The 25,706-nt window shown below is 29.4% G+C and overlaps 1 long non-coding RNA gene across 1 annotated transcript in view; it reads right to left on the minus strand.

The window, feature by feature from the left end:
- Positions 1-641: 641 nt before the first annotated feature.
- Positions 642-25,706, minus strand: part of LOC122534504 — a 35,020-nt gene continuing 9,955 nt past the window's right edge. The window contains exon 2 of the long non-coding RNA XR_006307917.1: positions 642-682. This is a non-coding gene — a long non-coding RNA (uncharacterized LOC122534504). The remainder of the gene's footprint in view (positions 683-25,706) is intronic.

Raw genomic sequence — 25,706 nt, forward strand, 5'->3', positions numbered from 1 at the left:
TAGAAATCGAAGAGAAAAGAAAAAAAAAAAAAAGAAAAGAAAATGAAAGAAAGGAGAAAATAAAAAAGAAGGGGGAAGAGATCCTTTTGTGAAGGGCAGACGAACCGTTCTCTTGACGGTTCAGAATTCGATTGAAAGTTTCGATATTCGCGGCAAGTTTCCCCATCGGTTTCCTCGCCGACGAATAATCGCAAGGAAATCTCGACACTTTGTCGACTCGTTCCATCGATTGATGGAGAAATCTCTGAAATAGGTAAAAGGGAATCGGTGTACTCGCGAAGGATATACCATCGGCTTCACTCTTCTATCATTTCTCTTTGTCACTCTCTCTCTCTCTCTCTCTCTCTCTCTCTCTTTGTCTGTCTGTCGATGTATGTCTTTCTTTTCTTCCCTCTTTCGTTCGTTTCCTCGATGAACACGTATGGTGAATAGCTACGCGGAAATCTAGAACAGATCCATCGTTCCAGCGTTGAAAGCACGCGATACGCTTCGTTTTATTTTGTTCCTTTCTCTTGTTCTCTCTCTCTCTCTCTCTCTCTCTCTCTCTCCTACTTTTTCATTTTAGTTCACACGGGTAAGAGATGCCTCGCGAAACTACCGCGGGTAATTTGAAAAATTAATGACTCACCGACGCTGTTTTCCCATTTTTGCTTGTGACTTTCAACAGGGACCCCTCGTACCCCTGAAACAGAAGAATGCCCAAGCGTTATTGCAAAGGTGATGATAAAGAGCATTGCAGAATGCATTTTCACGAGACTGAGAATCATTGTGCGTTAATGTGTGTGTTAATTGTACAGATGTTTTTATTTACATATTTTACAAATATCACGCATGCTTGCATCGTTAAATTCTTCGTAAACGCATAAATGTAATTTATATAATATTCACGCGATAAATGTACAGAGACTATTATAGTTCAGAATGTCGATAATACGAGTGATCAACTGACTGTGGGTAGTGCCTTTTTCTTTGGTCGATAAGTTATTGAAAACTAAATGATCTGAAACGTAACCTGTGATTACTTTATTATTTCATTTCTGTCAGCAAATACGAGTTCATCTAGCTTATTTTCTTTTATTAAATTATCATTATCCATTTCATTATATATTGTGTATTTTATTATTACAAATTATCATTATTCATTTAATTATATATTATGTATTTTATTACAAATTATCATTGTTCATTTAATTATATATTATGTATTTTATTATTACAAATTATCATTGTTCATTTAATTATATATTGTGTATTTCATTATTACAAATTATCATTGTTCATTTAATTATATATTATGTATTTCATTATTACAAATTATCATTATTGATTTAATTATATATTATGTATTTTATTATTACAAATTATCATTGTTCATTTAATTATATGTTATGCATTTTATTATTACAAATTGTCATTGTTCATTTAATTACATATTTTGTATTTTATTATTACGAATTATCATTATTCATTTAATTATATATTATGTATTTTATTATTACAAATTATCATTATTCATTTAATTACATATCATTGTTATTTATTACTTATATTATTTTATTATTACATCTTGTAACATTGTTTATGATTCTTTTATTTTAATATTTTCCATCCTACTTTTTAATCACAGACTTCATCCACTTTCACACAGGCATCTACAGTTTGCATATTATCTTATCCCCATTAACGTGGACATTCATATATATTTTGTTACACGCATTCCGCATATTTTTGCATCTTTAAATCTCACATAAATGCATAGAAAGTAACGCGGTCTAATAATTACCAATGAACTATCTGCAAAAATTGCGTTTTCACGTCGTGTACGTTTCATATAATTTTTGAATATTAACGCGATAACGAATTTATGAATTTTTAAGAAGAACGGTGCTCGGACAGCGTGATCATCAGAGTGTTAAGTATGAACCAAAGCAAAAGCTTTCGCTCGTAGGATAGAGGCGGGGAATGGAGAATCTTGGAAATTTGCATATCCACCGTACGATTATGTCTGTCCCACCGTGGCTAAAACGTACCGAGAAACGCTGGAGCGCAGCGATTTCGGGCGAACACGTTCGAACGAGTAGATTCCCTATGAATTTAACGTTGTTTCTAATTTCCTTGATTATCGTTGTCTCTGTAGGAACGTTACTGAGAATCATGTCTGCTTAATTAAAATTAAACAACCGGCTAGAAAGAAAGATTGTCACGAGTTTCTCAATTAATTTTAATTGCCGGTGCAGCGTATTGAGAAATATTTCTCTAGGATCATACATGTAATATTATACAGGGTGTATATTATATAATATTAATATATATTTAATATTTAATATAATGTTAATGTATTTAGTATTTAATATAACGTTAATGTATTTAATATTTAATCTAACATTAATATATTTAATATAATATTAATATACTTAATATTTAGTGTAATGTTAATATATTTAGTATTTAATATAATATTAATATACTCAATATTTAATGTAATGTTAATATATTTAGTATTTAATATAATATTAATATACTTAATACTTAATATAATATTAATATGTTTAATATTTAATATAAAAATTAATATATAAAAGAATTTTTATCCTAAACAGATCTAATTTAAATTTGGAACTAATTTTATAGAGAAATATGATATGAATGAATAAAATACCATTTTTTAAGAAACAATTACGTGTATACAGTTATTAACTTTTTTCAAGGAAGAGTAAAATATTATTTTATATACAAACGATTTTGTAAGAATGTCATGATACAATACAGCATATAATATATATATATATATATATATATATATATATATATATATATAAAAATAAATGTTATATATTATATAATAAATTTTAGAATATTATATTATATTACATTAAATTTGATTTTTGCAGTCATCACGTTTAGTTTGTTACTTCAAGCAGCAATTTCGTTCCACCTCGACCATTTTAAATAGATGACATTCTAGAAACCTGAATAAAGAGTTCTAGAACCCTTAAACTACATACGTGTACGTGACACGAAAATACGTTGCGTGTTAGCTCTCTGTTGTGTCTCGTTCATATTGCATAATATCTCCCTGTCGGGTTGTTTTCATCTACTTAAAAGTAAAGTATGCCAGAACGTCTTGCTTTATAGAATCAAAATTGCACCGTGTAAGGTACATTCGTACACGTATTTTACACAGTAATGGTACATAATTTTGAACGCGAAAGTAGGATAATAAACTTGCAAAACACAGGGCTCAGGATTGTGAAATTTATCTTCAATTCTTATTAGTCGATCGTGCAAATACCGATTGGAGTTGTTAGTCTTTCAATAAAAAAAAAAAATAGTGTGCAGCTACGAAGTGTTCTCTGTCGCTGTTTTTAATATTCAGTACTTCTAACATTCACAGTATTGAGTAATAAAATTTTCAAATTAGAAATTATATCCCACCATATAGTTTTACATATTAACACTTCCTAGTTTCTTTGTTGTATAAAGTGTTATTTAATTTTTCCAGTTTTGCAACTAATATAGTACTTGAGAAGTATTTAATTACATTCAAATGCGTTACATTCAATTGTCAGTAATTGTATTAAGTTTATTCTTATATTTAAATTATTTATTCTTATATTATTATATTATTCTTATATTATTCTTAAATTATTAAGTTTATTCTTATATTTAAACTACTTATTCTTATATTTAAATTATTTATTCTTATATTTTTATATTATTAATTATTTATTCTTATATTATTAGGTTTATTCTTATATTTAAACTACATATTCTTATATTAAATTTATTCTTATATTTAAATTGTAAATTTAAATTCTTATTTATTCTTATATTTTTATATTATTAATTATTTATTCTTATATTATTATATTATTCTTATATTAGTAAGTTTATTCTTATATTTAAACTACTTATTCTTATATTCTTAAGTTTATTCCTATATTTAAACTTATTCTTATACTTAATTGTATTAAGTTTATTCTTATATTTAAATTGTATTAAGTTTATTTTTATATTTAAATTACGTGGGCTTTCAAAAATTACCAAGAAAAATATCCATTTTGTAACAAAACTGAACAAAAAAAAAAAAAAAAGAAAGAAAAAACAATTAATACATAAATCATCTTTCACATCACGTGATTTCCTATTTTAAAGAATTTTTTTTCATTTTTCTCTCAAATTAGAAGAAAGAACGCGTAAGCGCGACGAGGTCGCGGTACGAATTTTTCAAAGAGAAATTCTTAACTAAAAGCTTGGAATTATCCATGAATTTACAAAGTTCGACGAACTTCGCTCGTCTCCCGATCGTTTTTAATTTGTCACGCCAGGATTCTCCTTCGTTAAAAGTTTCAACTTCCCTCAAGCTTGCGATCCCTATCGTCCAACACTTCGATACTTGGTGCTCGAGCTTGATTTAATCACGACCATTAATTCGAATTTAATCGGGGAACACAGCCGCGGTAATATCGAGATGTTGGCTGTTCGATGACTTGAAACGCGTTCGAGTGTTTCGAATCGATTTCGCTGAATAAGGAAGCTTTTAATAGTCGCGGTCTCGAAAATCGCCAATAAGAAACAAATTTCGCGGAGGGGAAAATATTATTCGCAAATTCATTATCTGAGGTTGATGAAATACTATGGAAATAGAATCTTGTTATATATATTATAATTATAATTTCCCAATTAATTTAATAACATATAATAATATGTATTATAATCATTATTATATATATAATAATATAATATATTATATAAATTATGTATATATTATATATATTATAATTAATATTACATATTGTTTATTAATATAATTTATATATATTACGTGTATTAATTGTAATTATAATATATAATTGTATTATAATTTATGTTATATTATACACACTATAATTATAATTATAGTGTATACAAATATAGTAATAATTTCTTACAATATGAATTATAATCATAATTAAATCAAGAACATTTGTATATAAAAAGGATAAATGTTGTTTTATTCTTTTAAAATTTTTCTAACCCTTCGAATTATTTTGTACTCTTGAAATTTTCGAAATACTTCACAACCAATAGCTTCATTTTTTAGTTTCTTTAGCTAACTTTGCTAACCGCTAATGTACAATGATGTTTACTTAATTTTTAATATTTAGCTGATATTTTGATTATTTATTTAATAATTCTTTCTTTACAGAAGAATATAGGAAAATCAACTTTGCATTTTTGTAAAATCCTACACTAAACAAGCGACACTAAAAGACAGTATGAAAAAATAATCGAACAACTTGAAAGAGTCATGACAGAATAATTATGTCAAATTAAATTAAACTGATGGTAAATTCCACCGAGAAAATATTCGAGCGGTTATTATCAGAGAATTATTATCCGTAAGAGAAATTATTGTATTCCGTTGAAGTTCTTTTAAAGCGTTTGCTTTGATGGTTCTTGCATACTTGAAAATGTCAACGAGAACGAATTTGAATGTACTTTTACTTACTTTGGCCATTGGTACTAAAACGATAATCAAAGATATTCTTAGCTAGAATAGATGGTGCCGTGGAATCTGTATCTCCTTACAACTCTGATTCAGTAAGTAACTTTATTTTCGAAAAACGAGAGATTGAAGATTCGCTTCGATAAATAAAACATGGCCGCGTCTGACTTGTTTGTAAATAAAATATACAACGGAAGTTCTACCTCGTTTCATTCTTCTGCAACTTTCCCATCTCGTCTCGGGAAAAAAGTTGTGATGACAATCGTTGAAATGGAAAATCACGAAATACACGTGTTCTCGGAAATTTTCTTCCGTAATCCGACTCTGTTATTCTAACACGCAGTATTTTATTAAACAAATCAGTTAAATTCTGTTATCCACATACGGTTTCCTAGAATTTTAATTCGAGTTACCATCAATTGATGACTTTTTTCGAAATTCTGGCTGGTAGAATTAAGATTAACCAACATTCCCCTGATCAAAAGACTTAGGACACTTTTGTTTTTAATATTTTTGCTATATCTTACTTTTACTTATATTATTTTTATATTTTATTTTATATTTATTTTTAATATTTTTGCTATATTTTATTCTTATATTATTTTTATATTTTATTTTATATTTATTTTTAATATTTTTGCTATATCTTATTTTTCTATTATTTTTATATTTTATTTTATATTTATATTTATTTTTAATATTTTTGCTATATTCTATTTTATGTTTATTTTTATTTTATGTTTATTTTTAATATTTTTGCTATATTTTATTTTATATTTATTTTTAATATTTTTGCTATATTTTATTTTATATTTATTTTTAATATTTTTGTTATATTTTATTTTATATTTATTTTTAATATTTTTGCCATATCTTATTTTATATTTATTTTTAATATTTTTGCTATATTTTATTTTATATTTTTAATATTTTTGCTATATTTTATTTTATATTTTTAATATTTTTGCTATATTTTATTTTATATTTTTAATATTTTTGCTATATTTTATTTTATATTTTTAATATTTTTGCTATATTTTATTTTATATTTTTAATATTTTTGCTATATTTTATTTTATATTTTTAATATTTTTGCTATATTTTATTTTATAGTTATTTTTAATATTTTTTCTATATCTTTTCTATATCTCTATTTTATATTTATTTTTAATATTTTTGCTATATTTTATTTTATATTTATTTTTAATATTTTTGCCATATTTTATTTTATATTTATTTTTAATATTATTACTATATTTTATTTTATATTTATTTTTATTTTATTTTTTATATTTTTAATATTTCTGCTTATCATGGATTGTCGCGTACACATATTTTATAATATAGTGTAATACTATGTGTAATATATTAATATATACAGAGACTTTATTGTACAAAGTATGTTTTATATTTATTGTACTTAACTGTATTACATGTATTCTGTTTGATTTTAATTTAAAACTGAATGTAGATAAATTTATTTCGTATGTAATTGAATTTTATTGTACGTACGTATTGTAATATAACAATACAATATATTAATATATTAACAGAGTTTTTTTATTATTGTATAAAGTGTGTTTTATATATCTATTCGATTTAATTATATTGTATATATTCTAATCATTTATACTGTATACATTGCATATTGTGTGCATAATTTATACCTTTGTATTATTTAATTTACATTGCAAATATTGCATCAATTGCGTGTAATTTCCAATTTATATTTTTATTGTACCATTTTCATTGTACAAATCTAAGATTTCTGAGCAGGTGGTGTCAAACAGCGAATATCAATCATTCGTCAATAGAAAAAAAACAATGTACAAAAGTACTGACGCATCGACTAGCCCATTTTTGCCCGAATATTTCAGTAGTTTTTCGATCGATATCGCGCCACGTTCCACAAAAATTCCAACGCGAATTCAACCAGTCAATTCCTCTCGCCAGTTCGATCGTTTCGATCGTTCATTGAACACGCGACACTTCGCACAAAATGTCAATAGATCGACTTGATGATTTTTGCTTTCTCCCTCAGTGTGCAAACGTTTCTCTGTTCAGTCAAAAAAATATCGCGGCGTGGCTGCGATTTTCATTTTTTTATTTTATACAAACCATCGGCTATTCGTCAAAACTCGGTGAAAACGATCAATAGAGGAGGTAACAGTTCATCGATAATCGGGTTCCTTTTCAATCTCGTGAAGTTGTACGTTCACGCTGGTTCGCGCACGAAATATTCAACAAAGGTGTCGATATATCACGCGTTCAATTATAGCTCCGTCTTTTAATCGTTTTTCGCCGCCTATCAAGCGGGAAATATTCAACAGACGCGGCGCGTGGATCATCCGACTAATTCTCTACCGGTCTATCAATTATTCGCTCGTTCGTCAGCCATGAAATATTTAACATCGTGTGATTTAAAATATCCATTTGGATCCGCGAGCACATCGCTACTCGTGTCAATTGTTTATTCACTCGTCGGAGTTAGGTATAAAACGTACAGTGAGGGGCACGTGACGATGAAAAATTTAAATTGTTATATTTGTAATAGTTGGCGTATCATTATAATATTATTTAATTATAGTATTGTTATATTGTAATATAGTATAGTATAGTACAGTACAGTATAGTATAGTACAGTATAGTACAGTACAGCATAGTATAGTACAGTATAGTACAGTACAGTATAGTACAGTACAGTATAGTACAGTACAGTACAGTATAGTACAGTATAGTATAGTACAGTATAGTACAGTACAGTACAGTACAGTACAGTACAGTACAGTACAGTACAGTATAGTACAGTACAGTATAGTACAGTACAGTATAGTACAGTATAGTATAGTACAGTATAGTACAGTATAGTACAGTACAGTATAGTACAGTATAGTACAGTACAGTATAGTACAGTATAGTACAGTATAGTATAGTATAGTATAGTATAGTACAGCATAGTATAGTATAGTATAGTATAGTATAGTATAGTATAGTATAGTATAGTATAGTATAGTATTGTAATATTATATAATAATATATAATATAGTATAGTATTATAATATTGCGAGAAAAAAAATTACACGACGATCCACTTCGATGATGATCTCATCCTAATCGCTGGAATGACGCACGTTGAGGATTTCTTGTCCCAAAATTGCATTATTTTCTCAGTTTTAAGCATACTTAAGTATAACCCAGGCAAAACAAATAATAAATTTATTACTTCTCAATAATTTTCATCATACCGACGAGTTCAAAATGAAAAGAAAGCGACGAGTTATCGTATACGGTTTCGGTCACTCGTTATGGTCCGCAATCAGTTGCCAGCGCGAGCGGTTAAAGCGAGCTGAAAACAATTTTTTCTTGACTGTATCCACATACAGCCTCGAAGATCGAAATTTTTTCTTTTACAATCAGCCCTTAAGATTCGCTGTATGATTTTTTTATATATTATTTTGTTCACGTAGAGTTAGATGAACGAAAAAAGTTAAATTTTCTTAAATCTTTGTCACTTTATTCTACTATTCAAAGTTCAGTAAAATGGCGAAAAAAAATCGTGCAACAAATTTTAAGGTGTTGTTAGAAAGTAGAAACTTTAGTCTTCAATAAGATGTTAAATCCAGTCGCGAGAAAAATTTTCCAATGTCTTTAGAAGCGTTTGAATTCAACTAGTGACGACAACGAAATATTAGAATTTCTTCGATCTTTGCCACTGAATCCTGCTGTTCAAAATTTAATAAGACAGTGAAGAAAAAATTGTACCACATATCCTGAGGTGTCGTTACAAAGCAGAGACTTCGATTTCTCAAACAACGTTGAATCTGGTCGTGAGAAAAATTTTTCGAAGTTCCCAGAAACGTTCGAACTCGCACAATTTCCTAGAATAAAAGTATCTCTATTTTCCCACCCGATGCACGATGTGAAATCATCCGTGAAGAAAACGAACTCACAATTGTCAAAATAGAGACTTCGTGCTTTAAAGTGGGCCTTGATATGATCTTTTCTTTTTTTTTTTTTTTTTTCCAAAATTGTACCAGTTTAAATCATAGATATGGTCTTCGCCGTATAACGATACGGCTTTTGGTAAAAAATTTTTATACCAAACGCGAGTATTCGATGGTATTCGAAAAAAAAATCCGGGGATCTTTCGCCGAAATATACACGGGAAAGAGGACCATTTTCGATTGAATTCGCGAACGCGAAGGATTTCTATGTTTTTCTGTTTTTTTTTTTTTAAATATCTTCGAACACTTGCGTCCGATCGGTAAACATTTTGCCAGAGGTAATAATCTTTCGAACGTCAGTGAAAAGTCACTGTGTTTCTCTACGCTCGATCGATATTTATCCAATTTTTCTCTGAAAGCAATTTGTTTCCTGTCAATAAACGCAATACTCGAAAGCTAGATCCACGGATAAAGAGAAATATTAGAATATTTCTTCAATCCTCGTCGTTGAATCCTGATGTTCAAAATTTAACAAAACAGTGAAAAAAAAATCGTGTGACAAATTTTCTGGTGTCGTTACGAAGTAGAGACTTTCTTTTTCAAGATCATTCATGCTAGTCATGAAACAAATTTTTCAATATTTTTTTAGAAATATTTCAACTCGACAATGAAACATTAGAATTTCTTCAGTCGTCGTCGTTGAACTCTAATGTTCAAAATTTAACAAAACAGTGAAAAAAAATCGCACGACAAATTTTCTGGTGTGGTTATAAAGCAGAGACTTTCATCTTCAAGAACATTCATGCGAATCACGAAACAAATTTTTCAATATATTTTTAGAAATGTTTCAACTCGACAATGAGACATTAGAATTTCTTCAGTCTTCGTCGTTGAACTCTAATGTTCAAAATTTAATAAAATAGTGAAACAAAAATCGTGTGACAAATTTTCTGGTGTCGTTATGAAGCAGAGACTTTATTTTTCAAGATTATTTATGCTAGTCATGAAACAAATTTTTCAATATTTTTTTAGAAATATTTCAACTCGACAATGAAACATTAGAATTTCTTCAGTCTTCGTCTTTGAACTCTAATGTTCAAAATTTAATAAAATAGTGAAAAAAAATCGTGTGACAAATTTTCTGGTGTCGTTATAAAGTAGAGAGTTTCATCTTCAAGATCATTCATGCCAATCACGAAACAAATTTTTCAATATTTTTTTAGGAATGTTTCAACTCGACAATGAGACAGAGTTTTTTCAATTTTCGTCGTTGAGCTCTAATGTTCAAAATTTAATAAAATAGTGAAAAAAATTTTGAGGTTGTAAAGCAGAGACTCTGATCTCTGCTACAATGTTAAATCTGGTCGCGAGCAAAAATTTTGGTCAAAGATCTTCGACACAAGTCCGAACATATCGTCATTATAAAAATATTTATATTACAAAAATGAATCGTAAGAATTATCGAATAAAATTATACTAAATTATATTAAAATTAACTGATGGTGTTAATAATCAATTTAAATGTACGAACGAGCGATTCAACGTGTTTTTTGTTACAAACTCTCCCGTTTATCTTTTCCCGCTGTTATAAATTTACGATCAGCTTTGTAATAGGATTCTTCCACAGAATAATCCCGCGTGTCGTTGATTAATCGTCGGGGGCAATTTTAGTCGAGCCGGAGTCGCGCAGCAGGGAAATTTATCACGAGCACGCCCGCCGAACTCAATTCGTCGCGATTCTACGCATCGCGATCCTCCGTGTTAATTTTCATCGTGTCGAAATCTCTGTTGCGAAAATCACGCCATTTTCTTTATGGTTCAGCATCTTTCATCGCTCTCGTCCACTCGAAAACTCTGTGCTTTTTGACGAACGAACGAAGATCGACAAAGTTTAAAGCGAATGTTTAAATAAACATTTATTGAACGTTTCGTTCTTTGAATGTTTTCTACGTCAGACGTGGCTAACTGGCGGCCCGCGGTTTGTCCCCACTTCCCTGATCGCTACCCCCTCCATTGCATCGATCTCTCCACTTGCTATATAGTTTATTTATTTTATACGAATGTAATTTATTTTTTAGATTATTAAAATTTGAGATATTCGAGTTACATTTTGAATTTTACAATATACTGATCAATATTTCATTCTATTCTATTCCATTATATAACTTTAACTTTCAAATACTATCATAATATCATAGACGATTATAATTTATTTATTTTATACGAATATAATTTATTTTTTAGATTATTAAAATTTGAGATATTCGAGTTACATTTTGAATTGTACAATATACTGATCAATATTACAATCTTTCATTCTATTCTATTCCATTATATAACCTTGTCTTTCAAATACTATCATAGTATCATAGACGAATATAGTTTATGTATTTCATACGAAAGTAATTTATTTTTTAGATTATTAAAATTTGAGATATTCGAGTTATATTTTGAATTTTACAATATACCGATCAATATTACAATCTTTCATTCTATTCTATTCCATTATATAACCTTGACTCTTAAATACTATCATAGTATCATAGACGAATGTAGTAATTTATTTTTTAGATTATTAAAATTTGAGACATTCGAGTTACATTTTGAATTGTACAATATACCGATCAATATTACAATCTATCATTCTATTCTATTCCATTATATAACTTTAACTTTCAAATACTATCATAGTATCATAGACGATTATAATTTATTTATTTTATACGAATGTAATTTATTTTTTAGATTATTAAAATTTGAGATATTCGAGTTACATTTTGAATTTTACAATATACCGATCAATATTACAATCCTCCATTCTATTCTATTCCATTATATAACCTTGACTCTTAAATACTATCATAGTATCATAGACGAATGTAGTAATTTATTTTTTAGATTATTAAAATTTGAGACATTCGAGTTACATTTTGAATTTTACAATATACCGATCAATATTACAATCTATCATTCTATTCTATTCCATTATATAACTTTAACTTTCAAATACTATCATAGTATCATAGACGATTATAATTTATTTATTTTATACGAATGTAATTTATTTTTTAGATTATTAAAATTTGAGATATTCGAGTTACATTTTGAATTTTACAATATACCGATCAATATTACAATCCTCCATTCTATTCTATTCCATTATATAACCTTGACTCTCAAATACTATCATAGTATCGCAGCCGAATGTAGTAATTTATTTCTTGGATTATTAAAATTTGAGATATTCGATTTCTAGAATTATAGTTATTTATTTCTTAAATCAGAGGCTAACTGACGGTCCCTTGCCCCTACTTTCCTGATTGCTTGCGTTACCCCCTCCACTGGGACATCGATGCAGTGGAGGGGGTAGCGCTAGCGATCAGAAAAGTGGGGGCAAGCGTCCGCGGGCCGCCAGTTAGCCACCTGTGTTCTCTACGTTGTTTGCCCTACGTTTGTTAGATTTTGGAATTCTCATTTTCGTTATTCCAAATACACATCAACAATTTTGCAAAATTTTAACTGCCAGAGGAACAAATCTGTTTCATCGATTGTAAATATTTTACTTTGGACTTCGTTTCTGTACATTGCGCGCGTTCCGTGTCTTCCAAGCGTCGAGCGTTTTATGATTTTATCGAAGAAAGAGGACTTGAATAAAAATTTATTTTGACAAATATTACAGCAAACATTCCAAACATCGATCGTTTCACGACTTTACTAAAGGTGAATTACTGAAGTATTGAAGAAATGAAACTTGAATGAAAATTTGTTTTCATTTGCTAAATGTTATAGTGAAGTATCTATATTTTCTTCCATATTTCCTGCATTCTGTGAATTTTTGAAACTTTATAGTCTTTTCCAAACGTCGATCATTTTGTAACTTTACTACAGAAATAGAATTTAAATAAAAGCGTTTAACTAAAAGAAATGGAACGCGAGCGAAAATTTGTTTCGTCTATTAAGTTTTTTACTTTGGATGTTTTCCATATTTTTGTACATCGCGCGCATTCGTGTCATTCGATCTATGGAGATCCATGTTGATCGATTACTTGACCTGAATCCAGTCGAATTGGAGAGAAGGATGCAGACGTAAGGAAATAACATCGAGATCATGTGATTCTCTGAAAACTCTTAGCGTGTCACAAGAAAACATTTAAATATTTTAGAAAGTGTAAAAAGAAAGAACGTGAAAAATTGGAAAAGAGGAATAAAAATTTCTTTCGTTCTTTGTGATCTCGAGATCTTTATACATTCATATAGTGATATTCCTTCGATTGTAGAAAATTTGTAAAGATCTCAAATCACAATCAAACAAGAACGCAGAAATCGTTGATCGCGTTATTATTATTATTATTAATAGCATTAATAAATCCTTAAAATTAAATTACATTATATCGCGAAAATAAATAAAACTAGTAATATTAATAGTCAATTCAACTTCGCCTCGTTTCAGTTGGCAATAAAATCAATACACGAAATGCGGGAAACGATCGGAAATATTATTCCGCAGAAAGTGAAGAAATTGCTTTTGTCGCGCAAATGAAACGTCAACAATTGGCGAGGAAAGAAAAGAGAAGAAAAGAAACGACTCGTTTCTTCGACACCCCTTTATCACGGTGAGAAATGTCGAGTCGAAAGGACGGGAATGGTGTCGAAAAATTAGACAGGTAGGAGTAGAGAAATCGGTTGATCAACCTGCGTCTCTTCGTGGCCGTAAACGGCCGACAAGAAAATCAATACGGACTCCACCGAAATCTGTTAGCAATCTCTCGTTTGGCTGGCTCGTTCGCGGATACGTGTATGCAACGCCAGCCTAAATAGGTAGCGTGATTTACGGTTATTTATAGGGGACCTTAATATCCCCTTCATAAAACCTTACAGCTCGGTTTCGTTCGATCGGACTTCGGTAAAATTCGTCATTCTAAAATCTTCGATCTCGGCTTTAATCGTGCTAACGAGTTGCCCAGACGGCACGTGGTGATTTGCACGTTAACTGGGCCGTGGATCGCGCGAAGAAAAGATTTTCACTGGCCGAGCAAAGATGTTCTATGCTACGGTATTTAATTACGTTATCGATCATGCGCTCTGATCTTCTTGTACATTTGATGTTCAATTCTCGTTTAAATTTGAATATTTGAATAATAATAATAATAATAACATAATATTTTTGGTTTTAGATAAACCGAATAATAATATTACAAACATAAATAAATAAATAAATATATAAATAAAAAAAAATAAATAAATAAATATATAAATAAAAATAAAAAATAAATAAATAAATACACACATAATATAAAAAAAAAATAAATAAATATAATAATATTATAAATAAATATAATATTATAATTATTATAATTAATATTATAATATTATAAATTAAATAATATTATAATTTTTGGTTTTAGAGAAACAAAGATATATTATATTTATTATTTAAGATTTATCTTGATCTCCTTTCACATCTAATTAGTTTTTCATTGAATTTGATTCCAATATTAAACGAATGAGCATATTCTGTGTCACAGTATTAATTATATTATTAAGATGCATTTTGCTCTTCTTATGCATTTGATTTTTATTTTCATTTTTTGATCTCGACATTCGATGAACAAAGATATAATGTATCATAGTATTATTCAAATGTATCTCGATCGTCGTTTATATTTAATTCTTATTCCGATTTAAATTTGATCTTAACATTAAATGAAGAGATATATACTGTGTTACGATATTAATTATATCATTGATTGTGGTATTAATTAAATAGATTGTAACGCCGTTATGATATTAATAACATCGTCATATTATTGATATATTTAATACAATTCACTATAATGTCATTAGTTATATTAATTATATCATACTATCATTAATTATATTAATTATATCATAACATCATTAATTATATTAAGATATATTTTCATCTTCTTACACATCGTAAGAAATTATATTTCATTTTTATTATATTACATTAATCTCATACTATATTATATTACATTTTAATTTTCAATCGTATATTTTATAAATATTTTATAATTTTATTATGTTAAGACGTATTTCATTTTTACGCACATAAATGTCTTCTCAGACTGAACGAGCCTTTCACACACTCATGGAAATGCTCCGCAAATGAAGCAAAAATTCGATCCCCTTCCAAAAAATCAGACGCAAACTCTTCAGCTCCAAATTTTTTCGCAGCTCTTCCAATTTTAAAATTACCGCCGACGTTACACGGTGCTCTCCGTCGCGCGCCATCAAAGCGCACTCTCCGCTCGATCAATAAAAATCGAGGGAAGGGAATCACGACAGACCCACACAAACGCATAGGTCAAGAGTTGATCGAGTTGAAAGGGAAACGACATTTGAAAGAACGACGCCGTATCGACGATCGGCTGCCTCGAACACGATCAAAGGACTCTCGGCCAGTTCGTTATAAATATTCGCGGCTGGACTTGCCTGGATATTTAAAATACCGTGAGCGGTGTGCATCAAGGAAAACTGGAGCAAACCGCGCGCGCGAATATTTTTAAACCTCGGTGTGGTACCCTCCGCCGATGACGGAAGTACCACCTTTCATGGCGGGACGAGAACATGGCGGGGTGGGAGGGCGAGTTCTAGAGGCTCGAAAAGGTCTCCGAGCTTAATGCGGCATGTAAAATGCAAATTTTAATATTCCAGGGAAATGTCGATAACTTTGAACTTCCATTCCATGTCGCATTCCTTCTCATTTTTCTATTCAATTTCCTTTCTCCCAATCTTCTTTTCGTTGTTTTTGCAATTTCGCTTCCGATTGTCGAAGTTGGAGGATCAGGAGGAGAATTTCCTTCGATTCATTCTTACAGTTTAGAATCGGTTTTTTTTCTTCTTATTTCTGTTCTTATATATATATATAATATTTTATTAATTATATTTATATATATATAAGTATTTAATAATAATAATATACATATATATTATTTCTATATTATATGTTATAATCTTATATTATATTATTTAATAATTTTAACAGAATTTTATATGAAAATTCTTATACATACAGGAAATTTTATATTTTTTGTAAATATATTTACATATTTTTTTAGGCTTCGTGGAAGCGAAAAATTTCGCATTTAATACGAAACGAACATCAGCAATTGCTTTCTTTCAATATTAATCATAATCCAAATACCAAACTTGGTGGCAATATATATTAAATATATTAATATATGTACATTATATTTATTACTGTACTAAATATATTAATATATGTACATTATATTTATTATTATATTTTATTATATATATTTATTTATTTGTTCTATTTTTTGATATTGTGAAATTCCAAGGATTTACAATGATTTTTCTATCCACTGTTTCTTCCATTTTTTATTTATGATTTACAACTGATTTATATTTAAAATTATTTTCGTACATACATATATATATACGTATTATATTATTTAAATTTATATTACATTATATTATTATTTTATATTAAATATAATATATAATATTTTATTAATTATATTTTATATTAAAATTATATTATATATATTAATTATATTTTATATTAAAATTATATTATATTAATTATATTAATTATATTTTATATTAAAATTATATTATACTATATTATATTAATTATATTAATTATATTTTATATTAAAATTATATTATATATATATTAATATATTAATCTATATATTTATTATATTAATTATATTATACATATTTATATTATATTATTATTATTTATATTAAAATTATTTAGTATATAAGTATATACGTATACACTTGTAACATGTATATTTAAATCGAACAATTTGCAATTGCAATTTACACTCAACAGGCTATATTCATATTTTTTATTTGCAATAACTCATGCCTTTTAAAATGTCAATGGATCGACTCGATGATTGAGAGTTTATTTAATATATATATAGCTCGGCACTGAACGTGTTAATTGAGAAAGAAATCTCGCGCGAAGTGTAACTTCGAACAAGTTGAAGAAATACTGCCTCGACGTTTCCCCGGCAAAGCGTTGTTCAGTTTCATCGTCGACAACTCACTATGAACGGATTATACACGAAAGTTAGAGGATTTCAATAGGTAACCGCGCCGGCGGTTGTAAGATAAATATTTGTTACATTCGTATGGTACGGCGAGCATAAAGCTCATTAAGCTATCAAACTGTTAATTGTACGTGCACGATGGTAGTACTAATTAGTGGAGCTGTAATTAGAGAGACATAGCTAGCGGAACACTATTCATCTCGGCGTGTAACGCGTTCTTTAACGTCACGGTAAAATTCGCCTCGCGCAAAACCGCCGACCACGCGAGCCAAGGATATAGTTCATCGCGAAGATTCTTTCTCTTCTTTTCCTCTTACCATTATAGCGCCATACAATAAATTTCGTGTAAACGCGTGCTCAAAAAAAAAAATCAAACGTACTTTGTGCCTTGTTGGTTTCACATCAAGAGAAAAAGATCGAATTAAAAATTTATCAATTATTCCTGCCCCACACGTTTCAACTAAACTACTGGTTGTTGATGTCTTGAATGCACAATAACGCGTGGGTTTTCTTCATCCCAATTATGATTATTATGAAAATTGAACGTATCATCCCTGGTAAAACTAGCTTACCAGAGTTTTCTCTGTTTGCAAACGAGGACAGACAGGACATATATTCACATGACTTTTTTTTTTCATTATTTTTAGGTAGTACAATCAGCTCACGAAGTGGGTCCACACAAGTTACGAAACACCCTGTATATACACGATCGAGAATCAATCACCGCGAGTATTTTTACGTTCGTAAAATGCAATGAATTTTGCAAAACCTGAACCTATCTAATATCTGGTTGGAAACGCGGTAGACTGGTAGGTTTTCGTTGGTGAAAGCTGGCACGACACTCGGCCGAACGTGCACAACCCCCGCAACAGGAAGAGCTCGATATTTCAGTTTTCATTAACAGGCGTCCTCCTCGCGACGGGACCACGCAAATATAACACGGGTGCTCGTTTATATACGGTTTATTGTGCCAGTGAAAGCCCGTGATCGTGCCAGGCAGCCGGCACGGGTAGGATTACGCTTGGAGGAATGCTGTATTTTTTCCAAGGCTACAAAAAAATTTCAGCGGTTGGGGTATTTCGGCGATTGAAAAAAATCGACGTTTCGAGGACTTTTTTCTAAGGAAACCATGATGCATTTTTGGTACGCAGTTTTATTCATACTTAGAGGGTATTTAGAATTTTTCTTTTTGAACGAAATTAACGAAAGTTGTGGAAATTATACAGAAATTATTGGGTAAAGCATGTTTTTAAAAACGGGTTCGAATGGCTGACGTGATTCCCGGTCCACCCGGTTATTTGAAACTAAAAACCTAGAATGCATTTTAATTAGTATGAATATGGCTGTCGCATGAACCACGGGAGCAGCGAAATTTGGAAAATTAAAAAAATGGTAGTATTTTGAAGTTAAAATATCGATTTTCTTTGCGTTTTTCGCCTTTTAGGTGGTAAAAAAAAAAAAAAAAAGTAGAAAAAACATCAGATTTTGAAATCCGTGGTTCGGTACATCCGGCGAAGATCTCGTTCAAATTTCAAGTCAGTCGGTCAACTAAAACGTGAGATATCCCGTCAGCCAGTCTAAAAAATATGAATTTGAGAAAAACACGTTCAAAGTTCTTGTTATCCGTTGTACAAAAAAATATTCATACTTACAATCGATCGAGCAGTACAAAAAGTAGAATATTATAAAATAATAATAATATAAAAATAAATAATAATATTGTAAAATAATAATAATATAAAAATAAATAATAATATTGTAAAATAATAGTAATATAAAAATAAATAATAATATTGTAAAATAATAGTAATATAAAAATAAATAATAATATTGTAAAATAATAGTAATATAAAAATAAATAATAATATTGTAAAATAATAGTAATATAAAAATAAATAATAATATTGTAAAATAATAGTAATATAAAAATAAATAATAATATTGTAAAATAATAATAATATAAAAATAAATAATAATATTGTAAAATAATAATAATATAAAAATAAATAATAATATTATAAAATAAAATATTTTTTGAGAAAAACGCATTTGAAGCTCTTGTTACTCGTTGTACAAAAATATTCATACTTACGTTGCGAGCAGTACACCGTTTCCTTTAAACATCTATAACTTTGCTAATTTTACGAATTCAAACAAATCCTTTTACATAGACATTTTAGAAAGTATATACTTTCGAGAAAATGTAGAAAAAAGAACTGACTTTTTTTAAGCCGAATTACTAGAATTATTTCCTTCTTAATACTAATACTCCACGTCAAGGATCTCGAGTTTCGAAGGAACTCAACAAGTTTCGAAGGCGCCGTTCCTCGATCACATGATGCAGTTTTCATCGTCGAGACAAATTATCGTGGAATATCTCCTTAACCGTCCTCGTGACTATTAGTGTGATTTAATACTTGTTTACTTGGCATTTAAATATTCTTCCGACTCGATGATGAGAAAAATATACAATCCAATTGAAAGGGATAAAAATAAAAATAGCCTTGAAAATTTCGAATAAATCCACAAAAAAATTGATACGCCATATTTCGCCTCCCTCAAAAACTATACAACTCTTTTATTAAAACTAATTTCTCATGATTTGAAAGTTATTTCACGTGTGCAGGTTACGTGAATCGCCCTGTATCACGCAACAGCGAATAATATGCCACGATCGGAAGTGAAATATATGACAGTGATTCTGTAAATCTCGTTCGAGAAGTTATTGGTAATATTTGTCGAATGATGTGCGACTGAGATGTCGTTTGTCTTTGCATGATACATGTAATATATTATCGAAATACGATGCTTGCGCAATTCAGATTCATTCTTTTTTAATACGAAAACCGTGTCAGTCTGAAATTTGTGTTATTTAAGTCGGATTAAAAAATCTCTTTTTTTTCAGAATTTTAATCGCGTGTAATACGATAATAAAAATAAAAGAATAATATTGAGAAATCACGATATTTTTTTATTGTGATTCTTAATATTATTTCTTAATAAAAATTTTCAATACTAAATTTATAAAATTGAAATAAATAAATAATAAATAAATAAATATAATTAAAATATATAATATAATATATATGTCATTATAATATATAATATATAATTAAAATGATAAATATAATAATTAAAACTTTTAAGAATGATAATAATTAAAATAAATTTTTAACATTTCAAAAAAAAAAAAGAAAAAATAATAAAAAAATATCATTAAATAACGATGATAATAAATATGACAGCAAATTGATTTCTCCACAGCGATCACTAGTTTTGTTTCTATTTCCGTTATTTTTCCAGAATCCGAGACAGAGGAGCCCGCTTAAAACAAACAGCAACCCTTTCCATTCCATTTCTCTCGCAGAATTAAAGCAGAAGTTGGGAACTTTTATTAAAAGCTTTATCGTGTTCCCCCTTAATGTTCTAATTCTGTAAATCGCCGCGTAAAAACCAAAGGTTTTGGAGTTGCCTCTCTCTCTCTCTTTCTCTCTCTTTTCCACGTAGAACGTGGAATTTTCCCCCCGTGATAATCTCGCGCCCTCGAAAATGTAACATAATCATCGGGCCAGCCGCGGGTCTATTCTCACGAACGTGACGATCTTTATTTTTAACGTACGTAAGAAAACAGCATTTTCGACAATCGTAAAAGTCGGAGGGGGAGTCTCGTTCGCTGGATTTTAACAAACGGCGCGGCTATTAATTTGGCCAGCTAATGTCTCGCTGCCAGTCGTACATAATCCAGAGCTTGGTCCACCCAAGCCTGGCGGCTGCCAAACAATAAATAATACCGCCGCGTGTGATTTCGTTTCTCGTTCGCGCGGACGAATTCCAACAGCGATTGTTTAAAATTTCATCGTAACTGGACCGGCGGCGATGAGAAATTGTCGATATTTTAAACTGTTCGTGACGTCGCGAAAATAAAAAATGAAAACGAACGACGCACTCGGTGATCTCATTTCGAAGCGTTAAAGCTTCCGCTTTACGTCACGTTATTGAGTTTGTTTGTTCGTTTGTTTGTTCGTTCGCTTCTTTTTTTTTTTTTTTTTTTTCCACTTCAAAGATGCAGGTTTTTTTTTAAATCGTTTAAAGCGGATTATATTCGAAAACTGTTTGCAAGCTCAAACGTTTCTGGGAACTTTGAGAAATTTTTCTCGCGACCAGATTTCGCATTATATTGGAGATTAAAGTCGCTGCTTTGTAACGACACCTCGAAACTTGTGATACGACTTTTTTTTTCCTCCGATATTTTTGTCATATTTTGAACATCGAAACGAAGCGACAGAAATTTAAGAAATTCTAATTTCGTCGTCGAATCGTCGAAATTCAGACGTCTCTAAAAACATTGACAATTTTTTCTCATAATCGAATCTGACACGATCGTGAAGCTTGAAATCTCTCCTTTACAATGACCTTTTGAAACCTGTTGTAAGTTTCTTTCTCTCCGTTTTACTGAATTTTGAGCAACAGGGTTAAACGACGAAATGTTGGAATTTCTTGAATCTTTTTCGTTCAACCCTACTATTCAAAATTCAATAAAAAATGATGAAAAAAAATCCTACAGCAAGTTTTAAGAGGTCATTGCAAAGAGGAGACTTTAGTTTTCAAAATCACGTCAGAGCCAATTGTGGAAAAAAATTTTCAACGCTTTCAAAGATGTCTGAATTTTGACAATTTAACGACGAAATGTTCGGATTTTTTGAATCTTTTTCGTTCAACCCTACCATTCAAAATTCAATAAAATGATGAAAAAAAATCCTACAGCAAGTTTTAAGAGGTCGTTGCAAAGAGGAGACTTTAATTCTCAAAATCACGTCAGAGCCAATTGTGGGAAAAAATTTTCAACGCTTTCAGACATCTGAATTTTGACAATTTAACGACGAAATGTTCGGATTTTTTGAATCTTTTTCGTTCAACCCTACCATTCAAAATTCAATAAAATGATGAAAAAAAATCCTACAGCAAGTTTTAAGAGGTCGTTGCAAAGAGGAGACTTTAATTCTCAAAATCACGTCAGAGCCAATTGTGGGAAAAAATTTTCAACGCTTTCAGACATCTGAATTTTGACAATTTAACGACGAAATGTTCGGATTTTTTGAATCTTTTTCGTTCAACCCTACCATTCAAAATTCAATAAAATGATGAAAAAAAATCCTACAGCAAGTTTTAAGAGGTCGTTGCAAAGAGGAGACTTTAGTTTTCAAAATCACGTCAGAGCCAATTGTGGAAAAAAATTTTCAACGCTTTCAAAGATGTCTGAATTCTAACAATTCGACGACGAAATGTTGGAATTCCTTGAAATTTTTGTCGTTCAACCCTGCTATTCAGACTTCAATAAAACGTCGAGAAATGTCGCATAGCAAGTTTTAAGGGGTCGTTGTAAAGGGGAGACTTTAATCTTCGAAATTGAATGGCGTATCTAGTCGCGAGAATTTTTTCGAGAAGTTTGAATCAGGACCGAGTTCTTCGAAAAATTATTTCAGTTCTAACATTTTTTTCGTCGTGATAAATAAGAGAAAAAAAAAAATTCAACGCTCGTGCAGTTTTCTCAAAAAATCCGCGCGATCGATCGCAAATGAAATCCCCTTAACGAGAAATCTACTTAAATCAATAGAACGGCCGTATTTCGTTGAATAAAAATTCAATCGATGGATCTGAATCGGAAATCTAGATTAAAAAAGTCATTTCGTTTGTTTGTCGAACAAATATCGGCCGTGAAGCTTCCAAAAGGAGTAGTAATAGGGGAGAAGCGAGCGAAATGTGTATTAAAAATTTTTGTATTAAAATGATGTTTACGTTACGCGTGATATTTCAAGAATAATATAAACTCGATACTTTCTGTTTACTGAAACCCTTTATTTTGCTTTTCGTCGAGTGCAAAAGCTGATCCCTCGACTCTAACGAGTTGGAAATATCGCGATTAAAAATTCTGAAACGAATGAAATATATATCAAAATTTTTCGCACGATATTTGAAGAACAATATAAACTAACAATCGCGATCGATACTTTTCAATTTATCGAAACATATTTTTCCTTTCATTGTGTGCAAAGTACTTATTACTCGACTATATTTCCTTTGCACTCTAATGAGTGGAAATAATTGTAATTAAAATCGTAATAAATTGTAATTAAAATCACAGTAAATTGTATTATAACCGGACGAGTGAAACGTGTATTAAAAATTGTTGCGTGAATATTTGAAGAATAATATAAATTAGCAATCATCGTGATTAGCTTCGAGAAAACAATATTTACAAGGGAGGAGAAGGGAATAATAGGATAGAAAACTGCAGCGATAAAAATTGGACGATATTAGTTGATTAAATCGCACGTTCTTGTTTACCAGGGAGTTCATTATTCGTCATTAAGCGCGTACATCCTTCCTCGGTTTCTGTTCCCATAAAATCATGCCGTAACAATGCTCGTATCTGTCTTGTGAACAGTGAAATATAATTTTAATTATGATTTTTAACGCAGCTTGCGCAGTTTACAATTTATAGTCTGAAAATATATATTGTGCATTCGTGTAATTCATTTAATTTCTCAGCTGTTCAATTTTGTATAATTTATATATTTATTTTATTATTGTTAAATAAAATATATTTAAATGAAATTTTATATTTTATTATTAATATAAAATATGTTTTTATTCAGTAAAATTAAATATTATTAAATAAAATAATAATTTTATATTTTATTATTAAGTAAAATAATATATTTTATTTAAATAAAATTAAATATTATTAAATAAAATATGTTTTTATTAAGTAAAATAATATATTTTATTTAAATAAAATTAAATATTATTAAATAAAATAATTTTATTTTTTATTATTAAGTAAAATAATATATTTTATTTAAATAAAATAATATATTTAAATAAAATTAAATATTATTAAATAAAATAATAATTTTATATTTTATTATTAAGTAAAATAATATATTTTTATTAAATAAAATTAAATATTATTGAATAAAATATGTTTTTATTAAGTAAAATTAAATATTATTAAATGAAATAATTTTATATTTTATCATTAAGTAAAATAATATATTTTATTTTACTATTATTATTGTTCCATTGGTATACACTAATAAATTTTCTGCATCATTCCAAAGTAATCACTATAACACGTCGAGTCATCTGATATCAGATAATTTAATCCAATCACTGTATCCCAAATGACAATAAAACGAATTTCGAACAGAATAATTTAGATAATTTAATTTATAACAATCACTATTCCCCAATGACAATGAAAGTCAATTAATTAAAATATTTGTTTGAAAAGAATTCTAGCAACGAAGTATTATTATTATTATTATTTTATCAATTTATTATCAATTATTATGCTCAATTGCCACTGATAGTTCATTTATATATTTATAATTTCCTATTAAAAAAGAGGAGCTCCAAAATGTCATAGATCAAAGTAGAATCTCCACTCTTTGAGACGATCGTCAAGTTCTCACGCGTTACATAATTTTCCTTCACTCTGTAAGAAATACACACATTTCGCTTTTCATCTTAATTATGACCGATCTATGGTTCTTGTATCTCGCGATCGCAACCAAGTGGAGTAGTTTCCCGGAGAATCTGGCGAGCCAGGAACGCGAAAAGTCCTGGGCACGATGCCCGCCGTGTAATAAAACGTTGGTGGCATTTGGTGTCTTCGATCCACGCAACCGGCCGTCCGTCAAGAAATAATCGTACCTCGAGACAGTCGGCAGTCTTTCTTTATTTCCTCTTCAAACTCGGCGTGATCCTCTTAGTCGTGTTTCCACTGTCGTGGATTGTTGATGGCACGGTCGTAAATTTCCCTCGATGTTGCTTTACATTGAGCTGGAGTCTCAAGCCCGTTTACGAAAATTGGCGAAATTGCGATTGGTGGCGAAGTTTAGAGGTGGCAACTTCTTCGGCGTCTTGCGGTTACGAACAAATTTTTATAGTTGTATGGAGAAACGAGCGACGTATACTTGAACACGTTAAGATTAATGTGTCTGGTGTTTCTAATGCGTTTAAGTCCTGTTTGATTTGAAATTCATACGACAGGGAACGAGTATTAAATTCGTTTCATACTTGCAACACATTTACATCGATACGTATGTGTTAAAATTCAATCGATCAAGTTTGCTTGATTTAAAAAAAAAAAAAAAAAGAAAAAGGAAATGTTCAATGGATAATTGTTATAAATGATATTAACATTGAGAATGATCATTG

This window comes from Frieseomelitta varia, unplaced genomic scaffold (genome assembly GCF_011392965.1).
Source record: "Frieseomelitta varia isolate USP_RPSP 00005682 unplaced genomic scaffold, Fvar_1.2 scaffold_606, whole genome shotgun sequence".
NCBI lineage: Eukaryota > Metazoa > Arthropoda > Insecta > Hymenoptera > Apidae > Frieseomelitta > Frieseomelitta varia.